Source organism: Sciurus vulgaris (assembly GCF_902686455.1).
Source record: "Sciurus vulgaris genome assembly, contig: HiC_scaffold_182_arrow_ctg1, whole genome shotgun sequence".
Lineage (NCBI taxonomy): Eukaryota > Metazoa > Chordata > Mammalia > Rodentia > Sciuridae > Sciurus > Sciurus vulgaris.
Window position 1 is genome coordinate 252062 of NW_027632871.1, and position 9985 is coordinate 262046.

Here is a 9985-nt window from a genome sequence, read left to right on the forward strand (position 1 = left end):
AAAATCAATGATAGCAGTGATTAAAGAAAAGTTTCCACTCACACCTTGATATAAGATGACTGGAGTTTTATAGTTTATGCTTTGGGGAGATTTCTGTGTATTTTGAGATAAAAGGTGTTTTTTTAATTAAGAGGCTAATATTACAAACTGCTTATTAGAAAGTCTTATACTTTCCTCATTGGGCAAATCTCATGACTTCAGTATTTTATAGGTACTTGCATAGTGAGTGTGAGGGTTTGTGGTTTTGTTTTATAAAGAAAATATCGTCAGTGAAAAATCTCAGTGCCATAGTGATATTAGTTTTATTCTAATAAGTAATTGTAAATAAATACTAATGTGCAATGTGTAGGTGGGCATTGCCTGATCCTTGATAGCACTTCTCCATGACCCCATCTCTGTAGGAACTTGGTGTTTCTCATCTGCAGCTTTCTGTTTCTCCTCTCTTAGATCTTAGGACCCAAGAAGCAGTGCAACATCTCTACTTGGCCAGAGGCCTGTTTGTGATTGCCCTGTAGTGAGTATTTTGTTTTGCAGGTCTCCTAAGTGTTGAAAGCTGCCCTGTGAGGCCTTTTGGAACTTTTTCCACTTCCAGTGAATTCAGTCTTGATCTCTGTTGAGGTTAGAATCTTTTAAACTCCTGAAAATCCCTAGAAGCTGTGGATGACTGTCAAAGGTCTCAACTAGATTATAGTACAGTATATAGCTTCCCGTGTTAGTCATCTCTCCTTGTCCTGACCTGGGCTTTTCCTTGGGTCCATTTCAAATGATGAGGTGACGTAAGATAGTCCACTCTTGCTTACAGGATTCTAGTGGCTTTTTTTTTCTTTTAAGTGTCATCTTCATGGAACCAATTCTAGAAATGTCACAAAACATCGATTTGTAAGTTTGTGTTCCCCTTTCCTGGGAGCGAAGATGTCCAGTTTCTTGTCCCCACATGCTGCTAATTGCTACCTCGCTGACCAGTTGTCATCAAGTCAATATTTTCTCTTGTTTTATTTTCTTAACCCGCAGTTTTGCTGTGGTGCTAGGGAATTTCTTGGGTTCTCTTCAGCTGTCATTTCCCCATGGTTCTCTCTGTCAATTCTTTGAAGGTAACTGTGAGGCAGACAGTGGTCTATTAATCATCGGTTGCTATTTCTATTTGCCTGTTAAGTTTTATTTTCTTCTATTGTTTCTACTGTCAGCATTTAAAGAGAAAGATGGTTTTCCATTGTCATAAATGCTATATTTCACAATAAGATGCTGCCTTGTCCTAGCCCGTTGCTAGTATATGTTTACCACATTTAATAGGATGCATGTCTATTACTCAATAAATGTTATTTAAAGATCCATTGAACAGTTACTGTATAATAGAACTATGCCAGGAACTAGAAACACCAATAAATGCAACCCAGCTCCTGTCCTCAGGGAACTTTCAGTATGACCATTTCTGATCTGGTGACAGTCTAATCTCTTCAGCCCTGCTAATATTCCTATATGCAGTGGCATATGCCTTGATCTTTTCTAGAAGTGTTAGCCTGAGATGAGTCACTTCTTTATACCCTTGCCTAAGTAATTATAGTAAATTTCCATGTTGTCTTAGGGTCAGGAAAGTATATGTCAATGATCTTGTAAAGATGACATATACATTTTTTAGAGCACAATGTATTTCTGAATGATGAGAAATTTTTTCATTGGTCACTACATAGTAGGACAGTCATAAATGAGTGAAGCACAGGTTGAGCTTGACGCATTTAAAGAGACCTTGAGGTAACAGAAGAACCTTTAAATCTACCGAGAATGGTCCTTAGAATAATTCAAGAGGCAGTTCGGGTGTTTTGTATCCTTGAGAACTCTTTGAATGGCAACTTTATAGACAAGATTATATTTAACTTTTCCTTACTCAGCTGTTTGTCGGAGCCCAGGAATTGTTTTATTTCTGAATTAAGAAATCTGAACTCCCCTCATGCTCTGGTTTTACCTATTTTGCCCCTGCAACAGTGGGGGAGAATGTCATTTCAAAAATATGATTTCTCGGCTGTGGCGGAGACGAAGAGTTCGGGAGGCGGCACCATGGGCTGGTGACTGCAGCTGGAAGTGCCCATGACCGAGCTGGAGTCCTCCGGGGGCTGTGAGGGACGGGGAGAAGTGTCTGGGGGACGAGCGAGCCCTGGTCATCCACCACCCTGCCAAGGAGCAGCCCCACCGCTGCCCCCTGTGCGGCCAGACCTTCTCGCAGCAGCCCAGCCTGGTGAGGCACCAGAAGGCGCATGCAGGGGCGGCCGCGCGGCCTCCTTTGTGTGTCCGAGTGCAGCAAGGCTTTCAGCGTGAAGCACGACCTCCAGGCGCACCAGCGCACGCACACCGGGGAGCGGCACTTCCCCTACTCCCAGTGCGGCCGCTGCTTCAGCCTCAAGCAGAACCTGCTCACGCACCAGCGCATCCACAGCGGCGAGAAGCCGCACCAGTGCGCGCAGTGCGGCGGTTGCTTCCGGGAGCTGTGCTTCCTTCTCCACCATCAGCGCACCCACGCGCGCATGCCCGCGGCTCACCCACGCTGGCCCTTCGTCTTTGGGGAGCTGCGGCACTACTTCTGCCCGCGCTGTGGCGAGAGCTTCGCGCGCGAGGGATCGCTCAAGACCCACCAGCGCAACCACGGCCAGGGGCCCGAGGGCCAGGCGGCCCACCTAGGCCGCGTGCTATAACGCACGTGGCCTGCCACCTTCCACTGCTTCCAGGCCCAGAGCCGCGTCCCGGGGCCCTGGAGATGGCGCTGGGCCGCCGCCCTCTCTCTGGGCAGGATCCCGGGAGAGGGGCAAGACTAGCTCAGGACTTTGGGCTCCTGCAGCCTAGAGCAGATACAAAATGGGCAGGACCTCATAGCCCAGAAGGTGCCGGGCACATCTGGGCACAGAGACTAGGAATCGAGTCCCATGGGGACCTGCATGGCACTGCACCCTAGCATGAGACACGTCCTCTAAGAAGATCTACCTGCAGCGACCTATAGAGGTGACCTGATGGAGCCTGGAATTAGAGGCCAATTCCAAGCCCTGGTAGGAAGACTCCCCGGGCCTCATGGGAGTCACAGCAGGGACAGGCCTCCTGCTGGCTTCCTGGCCATGGAGCTCTACTCTCTTGTGGCTGCAGGGATGGCATCTGTGGCCTTTCTTCTCCTGCCTGGTCCGCCAGTCAGCTAAAGTTCAGAGACAGGAAGTGGCTGGTCTAAGTCAACACAGCAGGTCGGTGGCAGGTCAGGCTTGAGGCCGAACCTTGCCCTGTGTGTGAACAATTCCTGCAGACTTCATTTCCATTCTGAGCCAGAAAGGTTGTTAACACTTTGGGGTCATGGGCCCTTCGGAAACTGGTGAAAATTATGGACCTTCTTCCCAGGAAAACATTCATACATACTCACTTAGACTAAAAAATTCCAAGCAATTTCAGGATCCACTGGACTCCAGACAAAGAACCTCAGCCCTGGAGGCTTCACCTGCCACCCTTCCCTTCTCTGACACTCACAGAGCCCCGTGTTAAGGCTGCCGTGTGAGTAGTGTTTCTCTCTCCCCCTGACCTCGTTCCCTTGTTTGGGAATAAAGAATTCTAAGGGGAAAAAAATATGATTTCTCTAGCTAAGTTGATTGGTGCCAACAGGCTGATACTTGGTGGCTTTATATTTGTAAAGATGTTTTAGTGCTTTTCAGAAGGCAAGGTGTCTGTTGTAGAGAAAGCAAAGAACTTATAAACTCACTTCATTATGTCTGAAAGGTAATCCAAGAGACATTTACGCAGGCATAGCTCTTTGTGCTGCTTTTCACATAGGGTAAAGTGGGCCATAAAGAAATTGCATAGGACAGTTAATTTTATTTAAAATATAAAATTTAATCTTTACTTTTTAAATCAAAATTAGTCTTTCTATCCATATAAGTAAGCTTATGAGATCCTCTTAAAGAACTTCCAAGATTTTTTTTAAGAAAAGCTTTCACTTTAATTTCACTGTGAATATAATTTATTTTTGTACCAAAATCATTCTGTTAATCTTGAATGTCATCACATCAGTGTTTTTATGGACTGTTAATGTTGTATAACCTGTACCCTTCTTAGGACAATCATTCTCCCCAAGAAGAGCACAGGTTGTGGTTCATTAGTATAGTTAGAATGTTGTAGTATTCCAACCCCATGTTAAATAAAAAGATGACAATAATGGTTCTGATTACAGAGGAGTCATAGATAACACCTACTGATACCTGCAGTACAACTCTAGCTCTCCTTTATAAGGCTGAAGACTTTACTTATTTTTACTTTTCTTTTTCTTCACTTCATTAGGGGTGTGAATGTATTTCAACTCCAGATCAAGACCACACTGACTTTACCAAATGCCTTCAAGTACTCCAAAAGAAGATAGAAGAAAAAAACCTACAGGTAAGATATGCACCTATTTGGTGATTAAGGCTCTTATTACTAAGGATATGAATGAGCTTGTTTAAGGCTTTCCCTTATCTGAAATGGTTAATTACTTTTGCACTGTTCTTTTTAGATATCTGTCAGTTTTTTTTTCCAGTGTATCAAATACGTCTGTTTGTACTTATAAAAACCTGAGCAGGTGCACATAACTCAAAGGTCACATATCCGAACATCTTATAGTAACAAGGTATAAAGTGAGTGAACTGGACCATGTCTAAGGTAATCGAAACCAAGAGCTCATTGGTGGCCTAAAGTGACTAGGTATTCCTCTTCTCTGGTTCACTTATGCCACATCAAAATGCATGTATTTTATAATATATCTATTTAAATATTGACTACAAAAGACAAACAAACAAATATGGCCTTGATTTTGGCCATGGGCTGTCACATACTCTTATGTCACATGGGCTGTTACATACTCTATGTAAACGAATGAAACACCAACTTTCCGTGTGTGTGTGCACGTGTGTCATGTATATATATTTATATTTTCAGCCAGAGAAAGGTTTTCTGCTTTACATTTATGTATTCTTTAAGGGCGTTCAGTGATTTTCACCTGTAATCTCAAGGTTAATCATATTAATTATTTAATTCACAAGTTTTTATTTTGCTTTATTCTTTAGTATCTGTTGAAATGATTCCAAATGGTTTTTAGGTCTTGTCTTAATGGAGAGCTATAAAATTACACCTAAAACATTGGATGACAATCTTTGGTTTGGCGAGGGCAATAAGATAAGCTGAGATACATGATCAATTATGTAATTTTTGGCCAGGAAAATACCATTATGTATTAGTGTGCTTTTGATAGCACTAATAACAGGAAATGCATGTGGACCTGTCCTCAGTAATCAAGTGAGAGAGGATGGTCTCCAGGCACAGCTCTGCAGAGCTCAGCCCTGCTGTGTAGACTTTGTCTTCAGACTGGTTTTCCCGTTGTCCCCACATGGCACAAGCAGCACAGTTGGGGGATTAAGACATGGGGAAGGGTAAAGTGGCATCACTTCTACCATCATCAAACTTAACTCCCAACCTCTCTCCATTAGGCCTCTCCTGTGTTTGGCAGAGGATGAGCTTCTTAGAATAGCTTAGATGAGCAGTGGGATCAATCTACGTGGCTCACATATTCAAACCACATGGCTAATACACTTTTGGAGGGATGGGATAGGTGTTAGGCAATTCTGACAAAAATGTACTCCTTAGCGATACAGTTTATCAGAGATTTACTCTAGTGTATATTTGCTAAGTTGAAGTAGTAAAATTTTATTCTTCCTTTGAAGAATATTCTCATTAACTGTCATAATTGGCAAGTAGTTCAATGTGCAAAATCAACGAAAGTAATTGAGTGAACATTTCTCATCTCCATTCCCCCTTTGTTGAATATACAAAATGTGCAGTGCTATTTCCAGCAATAAATTGCTATAGTTAAGTATTTGTTTAATACAAACAGAAAACAGCCCATGGAAAGTTATCTGCTGTATCCAGATACAGCTGATTTTGACTTTCTTAGGAAAAAAAAATGTTACTCTTCACTACTGTGTTTTAATTTTCCTAGCATTTCTGCTTTTAAATTATTCTAAGCTAAGAATGCAATCATGTGAGTTGCATTTGTTGTTAATTGATAGTATCTATAATATAGTGTTCAGTCATTGAGGATCAAAAAAAATAATCCCATATCAAAATCAATAAGACCCAAGTCCAGAGAGAGCCTCAGACTGGGGGAAGAGGGTATGATATGCCAAAATGCCTGATGGGGACATGCCAGTCCACTGGTGAGTCCTGAAATAAATACACCTGCTACATGACTGGCATTGGGCAGAGGCATCAACTGCCTCATACTCCACCTGTGCTTTCTCATGGACCAGAGGCTGCTCAGGAGGAAAGCAGACATGGTTTAGAGGTTGTGGGCTTGGTGGCATCATGTGATGCATCCTGCAGCTGGGTGGTAACAGCTCGCTAACTTGCCTAGAGCCTAACAGTGATCTCCTGCTTGGAGAAAAGTGTAGTGTTGGCCAGCCATGGTGGCCACAGGTCCCTGGTATGCTTTGGACCAATGGTCCAGCTGTATCCTGCACCAGCTTTTCCTTGTTTCTAAAACGTGATGTAGTTCCTCCCCTCACCTACCTCAAGGTGTTTATTTATATTTGCCCTTCTGCCTAGAATCCCGTTTTCCCTTCTCTTTGCCTAGACCATGCATGGCAGTTTTCCTGATTTTCCTTAACTGTTAGTCTTGGCTAGGTTCTGCTACTCCAGATTTCCATATTCCCCTTTATTTCTCCTTGAGGACATTGTGAACACTTATGATCATTTTCTTAATTATTTCTAAGTGCCCGAAGTCTTCTTCTCAGCTTGACTGTACAGCCCCCGAAGCTGGGGTCAGTCAGCTTGTTTGACACTTAATGGTGGTATTTTGCATGTAAGTGGTGCTCTGTGAATATTTGGTCACTTTGCGCCGTAAGGGAAAACACAGAAGAGCAGAGCATAACACTGAGGGGGAGGGCTTCTTAGAGGAGCTGAGACACAGTGAACAAATAGGAGGTAGATGGCAAAGTGGAGAAGAGCATTTCAAGCAGGGCCACAGGCAAGGTGAGGATGTGTAGCACTTGGCAGCAATGCTCTATGTCCATCTTCCCAGGGTCCCCATTTGGCCTGAGAAATAAGTTGATGTAGCATATTCAGTAAGAGGAAAGCATACACATTTGTTTAATAAAGAGTTCACGTGGCACAGGAGCCACTGCCAATAAATGAAGCCCCAAAGAAACACTTAAGAATCAGCTCAGTGTATTCTGGGTTGGACAAAGACTATTGAATTGTGAAGAAGCAACTAAATTATGTGGGGAGGCTTAAAAGAGAAGAATTATTTTAACCAGCTCAGTACAGAACACTTTTTGATCTTGACTTCTCAGCCTTGAGAATTAGGATGCTGCCTTTTGCACATAGGAATTTCATTTCCTGATTTTTAAGAAATTGCAAGAAGGTCAGAGTGACTTTTGTATCTGCTGTTTTTTAAGAAGTTTAATTTAAATATTCAGTATGCCCGAGTGCCATTCTGGGGGATGACCTGTTCTTAGCTTTTTCAACTTCAGTGAGTCAATGGAAGATAACTTGAAGAGGTTTAATGATGGAGAATATAGGGATTAGTTTGCTGTTTTGAAAAACCACAGTTAGATTAAACAAAGGCATATCACACTCAATTAAAACTTTCCAAGGTAGCTTTCAGTTAGACTGAAAAATGTAGTAATAGCACTCCCCCCTTATCTGTGGCTTCATTTTCTGCACTTTCAGTTACCTGTAGTTAATTGTGATCCAAAAAAATTATCCAGAAAATTCCAGAAATAAACCATAAGTTTTAAAATTTGCACCCTTTTAAGTAGCATGTTAAAGTCTCACTAGTCCTGCTCTGTCCTTTCCAGAATGTGAGTCATTCCTTTGTCCAGTAGATCCATGTGGCAGTGCTACCCTACCATTAGCCACTCAGTTGCTGTCTCTGTTACCCGACTGACATCATCACTGGCTGTGTTCAGGTGTCCCTGGAGCAGTGGCCTAATGCTCTCACAGGGCCCCTCACTTCATCTTATCACAGGGCATAGGGTTAGCATGCAGTATCACAGGAAGGGAGAGTGTTGATTTAGTAGGATGAGGTATTTTGAGAGAAAGGAACCTTGTTCCAGTATATTGTTGTAATTATGTTATTTTATTATTGACTCTCATTGCTAATCTCTTGTTGTTCCTGAATTACAAATTAAACTTTATCATAGATAATGAATGTATAAGTAAATAAAAATTTGTACTTACAATTTTTGGTACCACCTGTGATTTCAGGTATCCACTGGGGATCCTGAAATGTATTCTCTGTGAATCGGAGAACTGCAATGTATTGAATTGAAAATAGTGTTTCTGGAAGCTTCCATCTGATTTTACATTTAATTGAGAAGTATAGTATTGCATTCGCTTTGATATAATAACAAGAGAAAAACAGATTAGAATATAATGTTTCCCCTCTATATGTGCTCCTACCTCAACATGACTTCATGAGGAATTTTTAAAATTTCTTCCAAAAATACATAGTTTTAAGCAGTATCAAATAATTTTTATGCTTCTCTTACCCTCATAAATCCCATCAAATTATCATATATTTCTGATTTTCCACTTATTGTTATACATGTGAATTTGTAATCAAAGTGTAATCAAAGATAAGAGATCTTACTATGAAATAAAATTTTAATTATAATATAAATAAGTGAAATGCTAAATAGTCTTTTAATATGCTAAGAAACTATGATGTGTAACATATTAGAACTTTATAGAATTTGGATTAGGTTCTATCATCATCCTAAAGGAGTTTACCATCTAGAACATGAGATTAAAGAAAAATTCTCCTAAAATAATTTATTTATCTATTTTGAACTTAATTGCCCTCAACTGTTATTTTTCTGCAAAAGTGTTCTCTGATACATGTGGCTTTGTAATGCTTTGTTTTCATGTTGCCACATTGTTTGTAACTGAGTCATGAATAATACATTATCAGAATACCATCTGATATGTCTGAATCTTCAAACAGTGCATATTCTAAAGCTGTGATACACTCTGGAGATCCAAGCTATGGGATTCAGTGGAAAACATTAAAAGCTATTTTTCCAACCATCTAAAAATATAATATGCATGTTCTTTAGGATGAAGCAGTAATAAATTTAGATTATAAGGTCCTAAGAATAGCAAGATAGGTTTCTTTAAGATATTTCTAGTATTATGTGGCAATAGAATCAGTTATTTCAAGTGCTGACATTTCAAACATAGACATTATTAGACAAAATTTGAATATTCACCATTAATTTCCATCTACATGTTTTAGAGACATAAACCCATACCAGTTTTATTTGACAGAACTCCACTACATTTTATCCCCCTTATACCACATTGCTTTTCAAGCAGTTTTTTAATCAAATGATGCAAGATACCGGGCAGGTACTATGAATGAGATTAAGTGGCTAAATTTTATTTATACACACATAAATATTAATGACTATAGGTAAATACTATATAAAGAATATGGGTTTATACATATAAGTAAATTAATTTTTATTCTTTGAGTACACTGAATAAATGCTGAATTGTGATTTATACACATTAGGATAGTTTCTATAGTATTTAATTATGTCTGAATTGAAGTTCTCCATTGTTGACTATGAGGACTTTTTAAAGAAATTATAGATGGTCTTTTCACTTAATTCTTACATGGCATGTCTGAGGTAGATGAATTATCTTTATACATCAACAAATATTATGAGGTTTCAACCTGTTATATCCACTAGCCATCAGGTTTGGATTTAGGTGTGCATTTTTCTTCATAATATTCTAATGAGTTATTTTATGTTAATTCTAAATATCTTTTGCTACTCAATTGAACATCAAATTTAGGACTCACTTATATCTGACTGGACTAATTACTGACTGTAGGAAGACCTGGCTTGTAGGGTAGCAGGGGGAACCATGGCGGTGCTGAGTTATCATCCAGGGTACACTGGTGTCTGCACTACCTGTTCTGTGAACT

General features: G+C 40.4%; 1 pseudogene across 1 annotated transcript; it reads left to right on the top strand.

Annotated features, from left to right (window-relative positions):
- The first annotated feature begins 2082 nt into the window (after positions 1-2082).
- LOC306652404 lies at positions 2083-2684 on the top strand (annotated as a pseudogene). Its single transcript has one exon. The product of its transcript is annotated as an uncharacterized misc_RNA (transcript).
- The last annotated feature ends 7301 nt before the right edge of the window (positions 2685-9985 follow it).